Raw genomic sequence first — 18,947 nt, 5'->3', positions numbered from 1 at the left:
TATGGTAATATTGGATGTGGTTGGAAGGGGGAGTACTTTACAACTGTCTGGGTGGTAGGAGAAAGGAGCCATTTGGTAAATCAGGCCAGACCAAATGGCATTCCTTGGTTAATCATCAGCTATTAAAATAGCACCAAATCATAGCAAACTATTTGTTTATCATTCAGTTCACAATCTTCTGCACAGTATATTCATAACTGCTGTACCCAAGCTAATTTTAAATGAGCCAATGAAGCCATTCTCCAGTACTCTTCTGGGGAGTGGATTTGTGGACTGATTGATCTCTCTGCTTCTGGGGCTAAGTTCCCACCACATCAGAGATGATGACATTGGTGTTTAACTTTGAAATAAGTTGGATTTGAGTTTAGAGTATTTTTTAAAGCTTGGTGTGGTTATAATCTCTTGCATTACTCTCCAGTGCTTCCAAGAAGGTTATATCCACTACAATTCTCTCCAAGCATCTGAGTGTTCAGGCATATGTATGGGGAGCAAAACCATAGAGCCTTGGTCTATGCAATGATTAAACAATTTTAGTAGTAAGGGGGAAAATGGATGAAGGTGTGGCAGTGACAAGTACACAATTAAGTTCTTCTGTTGTTTGTTTGTATTGCAGTAGAGCTTAGGAGCCTTAGTGATGGACTCCTGATGTCAGCATAAACTGAGGAATTAGTGGTACCTGCCCCAAATATAGATAAATAAATGGAGAGTTCAAACTTTTCCCTCTGGCACTGTTGGTGTCCCCCTAATCAAGCTTCCTCACCTTTAACATAGCTGCAGAGAAATGAGGACAAACTCGTCGGCTTGGCATTTCATTCTGCACGACAGTTGATTGGTCATTTTATCACCAGTGATGAAGTGAAATTAGATAATCTCGATGCCATATGGTACACAGTATTTATAGTTTAGTATGTTTTCCATATATGTATGCTAAAGCCTGCTTCAGGGATTTGTTGTGGTCCTTGTGTTTACAGGATTCGGGTCTTGGGTGGAGAAGAAATTGACAGTTGATAATATTTGATTTAAACTGATGCATTGGAGACCCCATGGGTGATCCCTATTTAAAGTCAATTACACTTTCTGTCCTTCACCAGCAAGGCTGTCAGGAGCCAGACCTCATGTCCACCAGCTCTGCTACCTCTGGTAGCAACTGGGAGTGGGTGATACCAGGAGGCAGAAGCAGAAACCCCTGAAGGGCCGGGAATGCTTAACCCCCATCCCAGCTTTCCTCCCGAATGACCAGCAGCATGGAGTCTTTAACACAGGTAGGCTTAAACCTGAAACATCCTTCCAAGGATTATCTCCTCTTAGGTTTACCTTCAGGTTTCTTGCTTTCTGTCAAAATGTTTCATTCCCCTTGAAATCCTGATAAATAAGGAGCCATGGTATTAATTATGTGGAACGTTAGTCACTCAATATGTGTCATTATTTTCTCAAAACAAGCCTAAATGAGCACCACAGAAGGGTCTTAGAGATCTGCATTTGGAGCTGACTCAAATGTGATAAAACAGGAGCGTGTTCTCGATCCCAAATATTAATTGCCTGGTTCTAGTACAAGCACTAGGGACTTTAGCAAGTTGTATGGTGTGAATACTCTCCGTACATCTTCTTGACTGTTTCTCATCAAAAAGGTCCCCACGGATCTCTTCAGCTCTAGAAGAAGTGGTAGCAAAGCTGTGCTAAGCTTTAGAACATGTTTCTTGGTCTGCTTGAGACCCACACCCCACTCCTCATCTGTCTCTCCTTCTATGCCTTGGTCACTCTGAGTTGTAACGGCAGAAACAGCCTGAGGCTGGACCACCAATTTTTAAGAACTGGTAAATAATAAAAATGATTAAACCCTAAGAGGGGAGAAGCAATGTTCAATTGCCCTGCAAGGACCCAGCAAACACTTGAACAAAGAGGAGTTAATAAATGTTACAGTCAGGTTTTTTTGGATAGGTTTCTTGCAGAATATGATTTCATAATCTGTTGTCTCCAGTGAACAACAAGACCTCTGTAAACACTCAATATTCAAATAGAAAATTGTTTCTTGTAGGCTTCCATGGCACAAAATAAAAGCTCTGTAAATCTGGGCCTCCATATGTGGTTCTCAGCTGGTGTAAGTCTCTGAATGAATTACATGTGAACAGAGAAATTAATGCTACACACATGGTGACCAAACTTGAAGCAAAAATTGCAACTGAGAATATACTGCAGTGGGTTGTGAAATATTTGAAAATAAATCGAAGCTTGAGTCCTTGTTGATATAATGCATCATTGATGCATTTCAAGGAGTACACAACTATCACAGTGAGGTAATAAAATACTGAGCTCACATTTGGGAGAGAGCAAGGACTTACTCTTTGAAATCAAAGACTGAATTTAAGCAGAATGCAAACTATAAAGGCAAATATGCAATACTGACCTTTCAGCATGATTGTGAACAAAAATTGGGTAAAGTGCTTTCCCCTTTTCAAAGCCTGCAGCTGACTTTTGCAGTAAATGTATATTCAATCCAGGTTTTGAAACAACTGTGCTCTAAAGCTACTTTTGTTAACCAGTCAACACTGATGATGAATTACCCAAGAGTTTTGGTACTTCTGAAACCATTGTGATCTTTTTCTGGTTGGTTCCCCCACTCCCCCCCTTCTCCACTCAACAGAGAGAGGGAGGGAAGAATGGACATGTTACAGTGAATTCTAAATGAGGACTGTGCCTCCTGTTTGCAAAAAGCCAAGCAAAGCAGTAAAAATAATAAATAAAACAAAGGAAACGCTCTTTAATCCATTCATGAGCTCGAGTGTTTCAAGTAGGCCATAATATTAAGACAGAGAGTTCTGAAAGAGATGGATTAGAGGAAAGGACTACTGCTTAAACAATGTCAGCATATTTAATTGAATTAAGAATTTGTCAACACTGTATTTTCCCATGTCCAGGATCCTCACTGTTGATTCAAGGCTTAAGGCCTAAATACAAAGGGCAACAACTGCCATGTATTTTGATCCCCAACAAGCTGTGCCCTTTGAAATGCCAGTGCTTAGATTTCAGAAGAATGCTGGAGTGCTTTGCTGCAAGAGGACATAGGCAAAACAAGGGAGGTTGGACTCGATCTTCCAAGGTTCCTTCCAACCCCTAACATCCTGTGATCCTGTGAAAACAGGTACTGAAAGTATGTTACCCTCCTGAGTTCGACCCTCAGCATACTGAGGGAGCTGGACTGAGAATTTTTAAGCCCATTGTTATTTCTGTAACAGTTTTTGTATTTAACACAAGGACAACTGGGACTGGGAGAGTTGACCAAGAATGGAGCGAGGAGCTCTCAACCCTTTGAATTGATTTCACAGGGGATTTTACTAAGTCTGTAGTTTAGTCACAGGCGATAGCAAATGTTCTTTGCTTTATGGGTATGGAAAACAGGTCTTATGAGGAGTGGCTGAGGGAACTGGAGTCATTTAGTCTGGAGAAAAGATGGCCAAGGGAGATCTTGTTTTCTACAACTTCCTGGAAGGAGGTTGTAGCAAGGTGGGTGTCAGCCTTCTCCCTGGTAACAAATGATAGGACATGAGGAAATGGCCTCAAGTTGCACCAAGAGAGGTTTAGATTGGATATTTGAAGAAACTCTTCACTGAAAGGATTCTCAAACACGGGAACAGGCACCCCAGGGAGGTGGTTGTGTCCCCATCCCTGGAGGTGTTTAAAAGGCACACAGATGAGGTGCTGAGGGACATGGCTTAGCACCACACTTGGTAGAGTTAGAGAATGGTTGGACTCTATGTTCCTAAAGGTGTCTTTCAACTGAAATGATTCAATGGTTCTATTCTATAATTTTGTTTTCCTCATCAGTCTGTTGTACAGAATAAGTGTCTGTTTCCTTGTCCTCAAAAGGTGTCTGATGTCTCATACTCCACAACTGGACTGGAAGGAGCCACTGAGGTTTGGGCAAAACCAGCTCAGGCTGGAGCAGGAGGTAAGTAAACCTTGCGAGCTTTAGGCCAGAGTATCTGCTCTGTTTTCCCACCCTGGCACACCTCTCTGTCCCAGCCACCTTGCTACTACTGCCATCTACATAAGAACAAATTGCAATTGGACTAATTTTTTTCTCTCCTGTACCCATACTGGTTTTGTTTATAGATTATTTTGAGGAACACAAGTGGTCTGTGATTACAAAGAGCCATGCTTTTTTTTATGACAGCTATCTTCAGTTTACCTGTTTTCTTCACGAGGGGATGCTGATATAGCCAAGCAAGTGACAAGCAGTTCTCTAAATAAACAAATGAAACTAAGTTCTGGAGGGCATAGAGGAGCATTCTTTTTGTTGTTGTTGGATGACAACTGTGATATATCTTGAATAGATAAAATTTTAGTATTATGGTGCCTCAGCTGCAACTGCACCAAGCTCTTGGCTCTGCCCATCTGTCAGAAGTTGCTTCCTCGGCAGCAGAAACAGCAGAAGACTACATGTCTGTGTTTCTACTTGCAGCCTGATATTAACTTAAATTGCTGATCAGTGCCAGTTTGAGTTATAGGGGCAACTGCTGAGCGGGGTTAGCTGGGATGTAAAAGCATGTTAACAGGTTTCTACACCACATATACATGTGGTGCTTAGGAACATGGTTTAGTGATAGACTTGGCAGCGCTGAGTTAACCACTGAACTTCATGATTTTAAAGGTCTCTCCAACCTAAATGATTCTATGGCTGGTCTTTTGTCTGACTCTTTGAGTCAGCTTTGGCAATATATTCCCACTGGAGTGCTAAACATAAACCACACCCTAACTGCAGCCCTCTGTGGACAGGGCATCCTGACTTCAATAGAGATGACTGCAGGAGAAGGATGCTTGAAATTGGTCCTTCCATGCAACTGCCCAGATAGAAAAATTCTGCTGCATTACTATAAAATTCAACCAAATACTCTGTGAATCTTACTGAGTGATAGTTGCCTAACTTACTGAGCACAGATCCTCAATCAGATTTCTGTTACAGTAAGTGTATATAGCCTAAGTACATCTTTTTGCATGGAGTTGTACTCCAGACACCCAAGAAAGTCTGTGTTTTGGAGGCTGGAATTGCTCTTCCTTGATTAGCACGAGCGACACAGATTAATGCCTGCTTCTGCTTGTATTGATGCTGGTGGCATAAAATAAATTGACTATGGTGCTGCAGGATCATGCTCTCAATATCCTGAATGCTGAGTGCAGAATCTGACTATTTTAGGCTAAACCACACTTTGGCTGTGCTTGAAGAATCATGATAAATGTGAACATGGGCACCATGTTCCTTGAAACATACCATACATGAACTGGACCAGTTAAGCCACATCATTGGACGTGCATTGGATTTATTTGATTAAGCTTTCATTTTGGGATTGGATGTTTTACTTGAAGAAATGCCTTAGTGAAACGTATAACACCAGCAATAACTGGAAGAAATTCTGTACTTCCTGTCCTGACTGCCTTAGCTGACAGATCCTAAAAACCTGTAGTGCTTCAAAGCACACTTATCCTTGCTAACAAGCCCACTCATCTCTCTGCCACACTTACCAGCTGTTTCCAATGAATTTTTCTGTTACTCAAAATGTCTTCATTTTGCCTAAAGTTCAAGGTGAAATGATACTTTTTTCAGCTTCCTCCAGTTCACTCAAGCTGTGTCAAAGTATGGCTTTCCCTCTTGCTGAATACGCGATTTCAGCAGCATTAATTGTAGGCAATTTTAAAGAAGTGCTAAAATAGGTTCCATAAATAGGAACGTTATGACCCAAGGAAATTACTTAGCCAGGTGGAAGGGTCTGCTGCTGCTGCATCTATCAACTTGGCTCAACAAAAAATATGCAGCAAAATCCCTTTGCAGTTTGTGCTAGTTTGGGGCCAGACAGATCGTCTCTTGCCCCGAAAGGGACAAAAGAATGAGACTCACACAAATGGATTGGAGAGTGATGGAAAGTTTAAATGGAAAAAGCAATTGGTGAAGCTACAGAGAACTACAAACCACAAAGCATAGTGACAAAGAGTATCCCAAAGCGTACAGAACCCCTCACAGTATTCCCAAAGCTTCCCAATCCTTCCCTTCTTCCCACCTGAGGGTAAACCCAAACCCCCCAGGGCTCTTTCTTCCCCCTCCCGCTGCTAGGCAAGTCTCAGGCTGGCCAGGTCTGAGACTGCCCACCCTCCATTCTCCTCCTGGCATTAGGCCTAGACAGGCCTAAGAGGCCTTGAGGATACTCCCCCGGCATTACCCGATAAGAGAGGACATCTCCCGTGGGAGCAGAGAGGGAAGAAAGAGGAAGAGAATGACTTTGCAGATGGCCTTATAGGGTGCAGGATTTATGGGTAGAAATACGTCGTTTCCTGTGTCCACCCCTGTGGGTGGGCACCCAGGACACCAGAGGTGTATCTCATGCGGCAGGGGCAGGGGGCACCCAGCCTAAACTGCCACAGAGTTTTACCCTGGCCTTATACAGTGTGGTTTAACTTTGTAATTCCAGTTCCATGGAGCACGGGACCACAAAAGCAGCTCACAAGGGTGCTTCAGTTTGTCTGAAAAGCCTGTGTGGTCCTGTTATTTCTGCTCTAGAGTCTTCATTTGTCCTCCCCAACAGGCTGTAGGATGAGAAGTGCCACCACCTCCATATCCACATTGAAAGAAGCGAGACGCAAAGAGGGTAGAGACTTGTGTGAGCTAGCTCAACGATGGTGCATTGAAATACAGAAGTCAAAGCACTGGGGAGAGCAGAGGGGCTGCATGACCACAGTGAACATTTTAAGGGGTTTTTGTACAGTCAGACTGAAAATTGTTTTGTCTCTGACTTCAAAGGTAAACATGGAGCTTCAAGTAGAATTTAATGATTTCATTTGCTTCTTGCCTAATTATTTCACAAAGCTTTTACTTTAAATATTATTTCTAGTAACACCTGAAATACTTTATTTTAAATAGTTCGGGGATTTATTTTAAGTACTCCAGTTAAACACACCACTGTCTTTCAGGTTTGGGGGCATTTGTGTTTATTTTGATTGGAGAATTTTTTTTCCCCTCGTCATGCAGTTTAAATATATTTTAAACAGTTTCTGCTCATGTCCACGCTCTGATTCTAGTGCATGCAAATACAACAGCTGCTCCTAACCTACCACATGTTAAAAGGATGAATTTTAACTTTTTTTTTTTTAAGTGACTCTTTAATTGAAAAATTAAATATTTAATGAGCTATTTCTACCCAGAAGGGAGGCGGGAAAAAATAGTCTTGAGGTTCATTCCCAAGCAGAATTCAGGCTAGTGTCTGGTACGCTTTCAGTGGTGATCTGGCAGCAATTAGTGGTAACATAGCCTGCACACAGGACACCCTTGAGAGGGGTGCTAGTCTGCACCCCCACCTCTGTTCCCAGTCCTTGGTACCTTATCTACACCCCTTAACATACAGCCTGGTAAATATCTCTGGCTGTGGTTCTTCATACAAGTCCTTATTACATCAATGTATTTGGGTAAAACTTGGTTCTACTCACATAAAACCCTTGTAATCAAAACAAATGGCATTTCTAATTGAGCAAGGCCCTCGTGGTAATGAAGGGCAGCAGTGCTGTCAAGATCACTGGTTCATGTTTCCTCCCCCTGTTCAGGAGACTAAACTAATTTATTTATGAAATCAAAGCAACCCATCAGATCAGCCATCTAACTAGCTAGCTGCACTGTTCAGATTTGTGTGTTTGCTATTTCATGACATCCAAGTGAACAAGCTATATGTCAATGAAAGCGTTGGCGCTTTATCATATATTATAGACTAGTCTGAAGTGCAAAAAAAAAAAAAGGATTCTGCAATGGGGCTACAAGCAGTAATTACTTTTTTTTTTCTTTTTTTTTTCCCAGTGAGCATATGCTGCGGGTGGGAAAGGACCTTATAATGTAAACAGAGGTTTCATTAGCGATGATACGTGGTAGTCCCCAAGTAAAGGAAGAGAAAGCAAATCTGGGAGCACCTGTAGACTTCACAGGCTTGTACCTGTGAGGAAGGGGCATGTGCAGAGATGTTCTGAGGGCACTGATGGAATCTGCTCTTCCTCTAAAGTCTCCCCTGGGGCCCCTCTGCAAACACAGCATGTTTGTCAGGCTCAGGCAGTTTGGATGCAGAATGAGTCCATCTCCCTGCATCTGGCCTCCAGAAACCAGATTCTTCTTTTTTTTTTTTTTTGAAGAGTGGGCAACTTGCTTCCACTGGAAGTTTTAATATTTCTATCTGAAAGTTAGAGTGTCCTCCGGGAAGTATTTTTGGCCAAATGTCTCTCATGTAGCCATCATTCTGCTTTTAAAAGTTCTTGTTTAACTCCAGAAATATTGATGCTTGGCCTGGCTGTTTCCTCTCCCCTGACTTTTTGCTTGCAGCAGGTAGGGAAAGTGCCCTGTGTGTTACAAGAGTGACCACACTGAACACTGAAGACCTTGCTGTCCCTACAGGTAAGCTGAGCATCTCCATCATGCTCATTTTCCATTTGAACACGAGGAGAAACTTCTTTTATATGAGGGTACGGGGCCCTGGAACAGGCTGCCTAGGGAGGTTGGGGAGTCTTATCTGGAGAGATTCCAAACCCACCCGGAGATTGCAATCCTGGTCAACCTGCTCTGGGTTACCCTGCTTCAAAAGGGGGATTGGACTGGATGATCCCCAGAGGTCACTTCCAACCCTCAGCATGCTGGGAATCTGTGATCATCACCCTCCCGCCAGCTCGTAGGCTGATATTAAATGAACTCGGTCCTGGGAGATGTTGGTGGCGTGAGCTAGCTGAGCTCAGCAGTGCTTCATCAGGAGTGCACAGATTCACAGACCTGAACTCAAGCAAGGTCTGAGTAATGGCGCTTCGGCTTTCCCCCGCTGCCTTTTATTGCTGAGCTGCTTTTCGCTGCATCAGGGCTCTGTGGATGATAGACGGCGGCGCGGGGTCCTAGCACCATGTAACGAGGTCTGGGAGCACGACACCTCGGCTCGGCTAGGGAGGGTTGGTCGGTGCTGAGGGGAAAAGCAGGGGCGGGGAGCGCAGGAAGTGCGGGCTGCGGATGGCCTCTGCTGGGAGCCGCTGCTCACTGCAGCCGCCGCTGCCCAGGGGCCGGGTGCGCCCGACCACAGAATCATAGACTCATTTCGACTGGAAAAGACCTTTATGATCATCTATTCTAACATTATCTAACTCTGCACCACATCTCTGTGTCTTTTAAATACCTCCAGGGACGGGAATTCAACCACCTACCTCCCTGGGGAGCCTGAAAACTGAAAAGTGTTTGAGAATCCTTTCTGTTTCTTCTAAACCTCCCCTGGTGCAGCTTGAGGCCGTTTCCTCTCATCCTATCACTTGTTACTACGGAGAAGACACTGACCCACACCTGGCTCCAACTTCCTTTCAGGGAGTCATAGAAAACGAGAAGGTGGTCTGTTAGCTGGATTTATCTCCAGGAAGAGGTGAAGCCAGGGTAATGCCTGGAATAGTGGCTTCTGCACAAAGCTTTGCAAAACTGCTTTGCTTTTGCTTTATTGTACTTACTTTGCCTTAATCAGTACTAGTGTGGCCGCCAGGAGTAGGGAAGTGACTGTCCCAATGTACTCTGCACTGGTAAGGCCACATCTTGAATAAAGGGTTCAGTTTTGTACCCCTTGCTACAAGAAGGACATTGAGGTGCTGGAGTGGGTTCAAGAAGAGCAATGAAGCTGATAAAGGGTCTAGAGAATAAGTCCTGAGAGAAGCAGTTGAGGGCACTGGAGTTGTCTAATCTGGAGAATGAAGGCTTCTCACTCTCTACAACTGCCTGAAAGAAGTTTGGTGCAAGGTTGAAGCAAAGTTTGTTCTCTGAGGTAGCAAGTGGTAGGGCAAGAGGAAACCACGTCAGGGAAAGTTCTGATTGAGCATTAGGAAAAGTCTTCCCAGAAAAATTTGTCAAGCCCTGGAACAGACTGCCCAGGGAAGTCAGTGAATTACCATTCCTGGAGGGCTTTAAAAAAATGTGTAAAGGTGATGCTTAGTGGCATGGTGTAGTGGTGGACTTCAGTGTTAGGTTTACTATTGGATTCAATGATCTTAAAGGTCGTCTCCAACCTAAACTGTTCTGTGATTCTATTTCCTCCACACAGACCCCACAGGAGCTGCTGCAGAGAACCACACACTTTCACTGGCCTTGCACCCTGGCTCTGTTGAAGGCAGGCAGCCACCCAAAGGCATCTGCCAGCACAACTGCGTGCAGATTCTGCTGAGGAACCAGATGCATCAGAGGAGGGGAAAAAAAATAAAAAGGAAAAAATCCCTTCTGCAGCTTGGCATCTGTGCACCACACATGCCAAGCAGTGCAGGAGCAGTGGTAAGAGGAAGCAGCATCAGGCTGGGGACTATTTGGCACCCCCGCAGCCCACGATCAGTTTGGATTTGTGCTGAGAAACAAGGAATGTCCACTACGTAAAGTGTTTTTCAAAATTTGAAAAATCCATGTTGAAAATAAATAACCATAAAAAGCCAACTAGTCAACTCTGCAGGCTGAGTTCAGTGAAGTCGAAATCCTCCAAATAAAGGAGAGCCTTTCGGCATGCAGGCTGCATGGGGTGTGGTTGTGAGGTGGAGCTTCCACCTCTTGCCTATTTTGGGAGGCGTTGGAGGTGTCCTTGGACCATCCAGCTCTGACGATCACCTTGTACACCTAACAACCCCATTCATTGTTTAATGTTCAAGCCTGTACAAGCTGCTTGAAGCAAGATATAAAACAGGTGTTAGAAGCTTCTGGAAAGTTTGCTGTCAATTACCATGATTTCCTCTTTCCAAGACTTAAAAGCTGAATGGCTTTTTTTTCCAGTTGTATAAATGCACTTTGCCATAAATACTTATTTTGCATCAGGGGAAAAACAAAAACAAAAAAAAAATGCCAGTGGGGGCTGGTGTGTCTAGTTAGGGACTGATCTAATCCCACTCATATCATTGATGTTGTAGAGGTATTTGGGCTGGCAGTGGCGTGGGTCAGCTCTCAGTGTGGGTGTCAGGCTGCCATTCTGCTGTGGGTATGGGTGCTCCTGGGGTGATTTGCAGGGCATTTCTGCACCCTCATGCGTGCTCTGCTTTCTGGTAGGCAGCAGGACTGGGACAGGATATGTTTTTCAGTTTTGCAACATGTCATTTAAATAGAAATTTTCTCACTGCTACTGATTTATCAGGAAAAAAAAATCTCCCGTGTCAAATTTTAGAGGTATATATTTGTACCGAGGCTATAAAGGGTAATTGCTCCATGTTTCTGAAGATCCAGAGGTTTATCCAGGTTCTAGACCGTGAGCAAAAACTCCTTTGCAGGCATGGCTGGGTGCAAGTTTTTTCTCTTCACTGTAAAGGCTGTGTTCTAGGGAATATCAATGCATTGGATGAAATTGAGAGGACTGCGATTAAGTTTATCTCTCAAACTGGTGCACGTCTGGGGCTTCAGTAGATGACAATGCCACTAGCAACATGCTTTGGGAAGGGAAATCTAAGGGAAACTGTGGGGTGTGCTGCTTTTATGAGACATCTAAAACTCTTTGGAGAGCAAGTGGTAAAGGTTTTGTTTCTGTATCTCATTAGTTGCCTAGGTGACTTTTAGTGGATTAAGATAATTTTTTTCTAGGAATGGTTTCTCTTTAAGGCAGTCTTTGAAATTCAAAAAACGTTCAATTTGTTTTCCCCTGGTGTGTTCAAGGACAAAGTTTAGCAAATTCTGAGTTTATTTACCTGAATACGCTCAAGCTGAGGATTACCCCTATGCCAGTTAAGCTTGTTCCATGATCTTGTGTTTCCCCTTTACCTTGCCCCAGAACGTGCTGAAGAGCTGCAGATGGGTAGGAAGCTGCACCAGGTCTCTAGGAGCATCATTTCAGATCTTGCTGTGGTCACTGACTTTCTAGGTTACTTGTTAAATTTGGCTTGTGCCCATCTGTGTTTTCCTACCACATTGAGGGTTTGGCAAGCCAGGGCCACCAACTGAGTGTGAAGCACTTGGATGCTGTGGTGACAAGGGCTATGTTTGTGCCCAGGGAGCATGACATTTAAGGGGAGCTCTAGCCCTACAAAGCAGACATGCTGAAGGACACATCATGTATGAATCTTTTTTAAGTGCTCCCAAAATGTACTGAAGAAATTGCCAGTATCTCACTAGCCATCAGGGCCTCCCATGGGGACTACTCCAAAGCGTGCTGAGCTTGGCTCACTCTCTGCTCCATAAGTTAGCCAGTAAATGACTTCCAGAGCCCCACCATGCTTACTTCTGCTCTTGCATTTGCAGGAATAGCAGCAAGAATTAAAGGATCCACTGGGGGCTGCTAAACATGGTCTTAACCCCTTGGGAGGAGTCCGAGCTACAAGTCACTGCAAGGTAGGAAACCACAGGAGATAACTTGCAAAGTCCTCATCCTAGAAAAGTGCAGCTGTGGGACACAGCAGCGGACGGGGGATGCTGCCAGAGGGGGAGCACCCAGTTTGTATGCTGGTGTTAGGCTGTGAGTTCTATGGCTTTGTATGTGGCCTAACCAGGCAGGCCCCACTGCAGAAATGGGCATTGGAATTGCAGTAGGTACAAAGATTTCTTTCAGTGGAAGTAGGATGGGTTTTCTGGGATACCAGATCTGTAGTATTTAAAGCTCATAACAGATGTCTTAAATTCCAGTGAGTTGGGGTGATTTCTTTTTTTTTTTTTTTTTTTTTTTCAGGGGGGAAATAATACAATTACTGTGGTTTAAGTTTGCAGAGAATTTGGGTTTTTCAATGTGATTTGCCCCTCTTTCCTATAGGACTGATGCTGCTGTACATGCATAATGACACAGAAAGCCTAGAGGATAGTTTTACCATGCAGCTGACAGATGGCAAGCGCACAGTCCAAGGGACACTTTACATCTACATCATGCCAGTCAGCAATGAAATCCCTCATCTTTCCAGGTTAGCTATCTAAGTGACATTCAGTGCACAAAGGCTTACAAAGAAAAGGAGGAAAAAAAAAAGACAAAAAAAAAAATTAAGCCCCCCTATCTCCCCACCAGCATCTCCAAGCCCACCCACAGTTCAGAGGAGACCTTGCTTTCATTGCATGTGTAATCCCTGAAAATGGGTTTGTAGCAAGGCTGTGCATGCCGCTGCCTGGTGCAGGACCCATGACAAGCCACACAATACCAGCAACAACTATTCATGCAGAAATAGCTGGTTTGTGGTCTCCAGGCAGAGGCTTGCTTGTATTTAAGTTAGTGGCAAAATTCTGGTTTTGTTCAAATAGGCCAGAGCTGCTCCTTTTTCACACTCTACAGCTCTCTCCCACTTCCTTGATTCCCTTCTGTATGTTTTCTCCATTCTCTTTAATCTATTTTTAACAGTGAATCTTGTTGGAAGAACATGGTGTGGGTTTTTTTAATATTTAAGGTCCAAAGCCAGTTGAAGGCAGTGTTCATGTTCCTTTCGAGAGAGCTGAAGTGCCACCTCTGGGAATAAGGCTTCAAACAAAGAGGGAGAAGCTACAAAGAGGGGAGTAATGTTAATTAGATGTCTCTCTTTGTGAGCAGTAAAGTCCTTCTAACATCCTTTCACCATAAAATTGTCATAAGGTTTTTGAATGGCATGACAAGACTAAATGTCGCCATGAGTGTGCAGGTAAGAGGTTGTTAAATTGGTTTGAGGAACACAGGAAGAAACGTGGTCTGGTGTTGTGCTGTGAGACTGTGATATGGGAGATGTGGCTTCACTCTATGACCATAAAACATGTTTTGGCCTAGTTAAGATTTCTACTTATAAGAATTCACAAGTTGAAAAAAATAAATCCTGTAGACTTCCCAAATCTCTCCAGAAATGCCCAATCTAGTCTGAATAGAAAGATCAAAACACTGAATTTGATTCTTGTCTTATGCAAACTCTTTGAAAGATCTCTGTGGGCCACAGGGGAAAAAGTATCAGTAAGGCTAATATTTCAGTAGCCTATCTGCATGGTGATGGTAATGACATCACAGTGTCAAAAACCGTGTAAACATGGCACTCTGGGACATGGTTTAATGGCCGTAGTGGTGTTAGGTTGACGGTTGGACTCAATCTTAGAGGTCTTTTCAAACCAAAACAATTCTTCAGACTCAAAAATACTTTGTAAAGCTAAAAGTAATTTATATTCTTGTCCCACAATAACTTTTGGGACTTGAAAACTAAAACTTTTGTCATGGAGTACAAAACATCAAGCACAAACAGGTCCAGCTCTTCCCACTGGCAGGGCTTGAATCCCCTTTTTCAGGGCACAAGAAACCAGTTCAATCCCAAAAGCCCGAGTGAACTGTTAACTGCAAAGGTAAATACAAGCTCTCTTTTTGAGGTATAAATCAATGCACATATAAAAATCCTGTATGGCTCTGCCTGGGGCCCCTTTGCTGGGGTCCTTTTTGTAAGGAAAAGCAGAAAAATCCAGTGTGGTTGCCCCTCTCTGGAGGGGAGCAGCATCCCTTGGTGTGCACAGGGAGCATCGACACTCCGAGCAGCTTTGGCTCCCTCCCCAGAGCCTCGTGTGTGTAGTTTGAAAAAATTTCATAGGAGCAGTGAATAAAAAGTTATAAAAGGGACATGTGTTCCTGCTTCCTACCAGCGTTTCCTTACGAGCTTGTGAGTGCAGAGCCACTGAACCCCTTTGCTGGGAGGGAACCATGCCAGGCTCCTCCTTCCCTCTCCAGCCAGGTCTACCCCTTGCAAGATGCAGATCTGCTACCATTTCTTCTCCTTCATCCCACTCTTAAGCCTATTCTTCTGGTCTGGTTTTCTTATGCTTCACATCTTCCCTTTCCTGTTTCTTGCAATTTTGCTCTCACTGTCTATCTGAGGATGGTTCCTTGCTGCTATTTCTGTTTTTGTGCACATGAAATGGCTTTTCTGGATCCAAATGTTTGCTCCTTCCTAGTGTGAGCTACCCTTTGAAGAAACCTCTTATTCAATCTTTTAATTTCCATGTTATTTTCTAGTCCATCAGAGGCAAACTTCATATCTCACCTCTTGTTGGTGTTCATAGCCCATGGAGAAAATTGAACCCTTCTGTAACGGAAGGAAATGTGACAATATTATCATTTTCCACCAGGTTGTGGGGCTGAGAGGGTGCTCCTCTCTTGCACAGAGCAATGAGTCTGTCTTGTAGCTTCATCAAAACCCACAAGGCTGGAGGACAACGTAAGAAGAAAGCACCTGGATGTGCATGACAAAGCTTTCTGTCCCAGTCCTGTGGGAGCAGATTTGTTGAAATGTTTTTTTAAATTCTATCTGCTTGATGCTAAAAGGAACCTGTTCAGGCTTAATAAATTGGAGAAATTCCTCAAAAATACTTCATCCTTATGAAAGTGTGAGCCCTGCACTGCTGCCAAGAGAAGTGAGACCTGTGGTGTCAGGCTGAGTAAGTGATGGTCGCATGAATTAGAAACGCTTAGGTACAGATCCCTCACTACCGCGGTTTTCCCCAAGATGTGAAAACGTAGCAGGGAAAATACTAAGCAGCATTCAGTTTTCCCAGCCAGATCTGCTTCTTTTGGATGCAATCATGGGCTGCGTACCAAGCTGTGTAAGAGACCAAAATAACAATCTGAGCTCCCTCTTCCACTACTTTGAAATGAGAATCATAGAATCACAGAATCTTTTAGGCTGGAAAGAGACCTTTAAGACCATCAAGTCCAATCATTAACCCAATGCTATCAAACCTGCTGCTAAACCATGCAGCTGGGCATCTCATCTACTCTAGGGATGATGATTTAGCCACTTCCATACTCAAGACTGTTCCAGGGCTTGACAAACCTTTTGGGGAAGAAATTTTTCCTAATGTCTGGTTTAAGCCTTCCTTGGTGCAGCTTGAGGTGGTTTCTTCTTGTCTTATCACATGTTCCTTGGGAGAACAAACTGATCCAAACTTGCTCTAGTGTCCTTTCAGTGAGTTGTAGAGGGGGATGAAGACTGTCCTCAGCTTCTTTTTCTCCAGACTAAACACCACCACTTCCCTCAGCTGCTCCCAAGAAGGCTTGTGCTCTGGACCCTTCATCAGCTTCATTCTACTTCTTGGACCCATTCCAGCACCTCAATGTGTTTCTTGGAGTCAGGGATCTAAAACTGAACCCAGTGTTTGAGATGTGGCCTCACCAGTGCCAGGTACAGGGGAACAATCACCTCTCTAGCCCTGCTGGCTATGATATTGCTGATACAAGCCAGGATGCTGTTGGCCTTCTTGGCCACCTGGGCACAGAAGTTACAGAAGTAACCAAGAAATAAGTAGCCTCAGGAGGAGATGCTGCCCCTCTCCTTGTGCTGGGTGCTCTACCAACACATCCATGCAGAACAGCCAATGAGCTTTCTTGCAGCACGTGTGTGTATTTTAATTATCCTTACCCAACTGTCTTTGCTCAGCTAATTTTTGCCTAGCCTCTCTCCTTACTACAGCTGCTTTTCCAACACCAACCTGGAAAATTCTCTCAGTTCCCAGGCAGTTCAAATGCCATCTTGAGGAGCAAGGCTGATGTTGGAGGCATTGGGACAACACTTACACCTTAAGTTTGAACAAGAAAGTGTGTGAAGTGAGCAACCTCTGGGCAAGGTGGAGACTTGCTGAGCTCAAAGAAGTGTGGCTCAAATTGTTAAATCCCCCTTGCTAACACCTGATGGGTGTTTTTTTCTTCACCAATCTCTCCCTTCCTGTTTCTTTGTTCTTTGGTGGTGTTTTTTGTTTGTTTGTTGTGTTTTGTTTTTTTTCTCCCCAGGACTATAGGTTTGGAATTTGAAGCAGTTGAGAAAAACCATTTCCAGTGCTGGATTAGAAGCAGACACCAAACATGTTCCAGGGGATGAGCTTGCCTGAGCTGGCCCTGTGTGCCCAAGTCTGCAACTGAAAGTAGTGGTGGCTTTATGGCTTTTATTTCTCTCTTTTCCTGGGGGCAATTGAAATCCCCAGCCAGCTCCTGCAGCAGCAGCAGACATGTTCTGGAAATAGTTTAGTTCATGACTTGACTTGGTAGATAGGGAAAGCAGCGAGACCAAACATAAGGTTTTACTGGAAGCTTTGTCCTGTGTTTAGCTGGCTCTGGATGATCCCCTCCAATATTTCTTTCTCAGTTTCTCCTTGCCTCTGCTTCAGAGATGCTCATGCCTCTGCAGCCCTTTCCCACCTGAAGCTAGCAACTCGCCTATATAAAACCAGGGCAAGCTAGAAGCAATCCTCCTGCCTCACCCTGAAGCATCCCAGCCCTGCTGGAGAATAACTTGGAGGAAAACCTTTCCTTCTTGAGATCAGACCTTAGAAATTGCTTCTTGTTACACATCTTCCTTCACTCTCCTGAACAACACATTTTACCTGACTTTTTTATCAGTTCACAAAGCCACTGTGCTGTCTTCTTCCTTTTATAATTAAGCGACTCGAGAAGTCCTTTGAGGTCAATAAATTCTAAGGAGGCTTCCATAAAACAAAATATAAAGTAGAGAGCGCTGCCATCAGAAGCCAGTAAAAGTCAGCCACTATGCACAACACCTCTGCAAATGGCATTATGTCATTGCCTAATATTAGTAAGAAACAGTAAGATTATGTTTTTTGTCCAAAGCTATAAAAAGTAATGAGTCTCACATAATCTACTGAAGGGAAGGAGAGGGGGACAGCACGAGAGGGGAGGAAGGTGACTATAAAAGTGAATTTCCATTTTTTTGGGGCATATTGAGTGCATTAAGAAATCTAGCCTATAACAACCAAACAGACTTTAATGTGCTCTGTCCCATGGATTTAATTTATTTTGTTTTGCTTTGCTTGCTGGGAACACACACATGAAACCTTTCAGGAGTCAGGCGGTCTTGTTTCAGTAAATACAACATAATAATAAGAAGCTGGAAAATATTATGGGGTGGGTAACAATGGCTTTATTCATCTTGGGTCGCAATACAGTGCTGCAAGTGTATCAGATGCTGCTGGTACCAGCTTAGCAAAGCCTACAGCATTATTCCCAATCTTCACAAACAAGGTGGCAGATTTCCGGTGCTAAATATTTACTTTCTCACTGCAGGAATGCAGGTGTCCAACCAACAGATCTGTGGACTCATTCATTTCAGAAGAGGAAGGAAGCAATCTGAGGGAGGCATTGTGCTACTGACCTGAATACACAGGTTGTGTGGGAGTTAAATACGAGCTGTGAGGGCTGGGGATGCAGCAAACCGCTTCCCTGCCACCAACCAACATGTTCATCAGCAATAATCTGCCATAAGGACCAGGCTCTACACAGACAGCCAAGCACTGTAGGTGATGGCTGGTTGGCTTTTTGTCCTGCTTGGTCCTGCAGAAGGTGGAAGTCCATTGAAATGGGGTGGGGAAAGACTCCTGCAGATTGTGCTCAGTAAATACGAGTATTAAACTTCAGACTGGGGTGAGAGGGGGAAATATTTTAGCAGTGATATTCTGCAACCAAAGGAGAGGAAGTTTTTTGGTTGGTCTTTTTTTTTTTTTTTCACACACCGTAACTGTTCACTAATGCATGCATGAACTAACTGTCCTTTCTGTCAAGTGCCTTCATTAGTATTCTTTTTCTTTCTGTGCAAGAGTTAAACTGAGTGAGAGATTATATCCAAAGTTGGCTGAGTATCAGTTGGTCCAATTTTATGTGTTTTAAAATGTGTGCTTTTTATAGGGTTAAAAATTGGTTTGGAGCCTCAATGTAAACAGCAGCTACCAGAGCTGGTGGCTGTTAGCTCTCTCTTTAGATTCTCAACTGATTCTCAGGTGCTGGGGGATATTCATCCCAAATATTTGCAAGTGTCTCAAACCCCACCAAGCTTTTCTGGAGCTCACCAGTGTTGGTGAGTGGAGAATAACACAAGAGCCATCAGTGATAGCTAGCCTCAGGATGAGAAATCATCAGTATTAATGCATGGAAGTGCACCAAAGAGATATATGGTGGCAGCCTTAGAAGATACCTCAGCCCGGTGGGTTCTGAGTTGGAAAAGATGCAGTTGTTAATGTACTAACTGAC

The sequence above is a fragment of the Indicator indicator genome, chromosome 10 (assembly GCF_027791375.1).
Source record: "Indicator indicator isolate 239-I01 chromosome 10, UM_Iind_1.1, whole genome shotgun sequence".
NCBI lineage: Eukaryota > Metazoa > Chordata > Aves > Piciformes > Indicatoridae > Indicator > Indicator indicator.
This window is presented reverse-complemented; position numbering follows the sequence as displayed.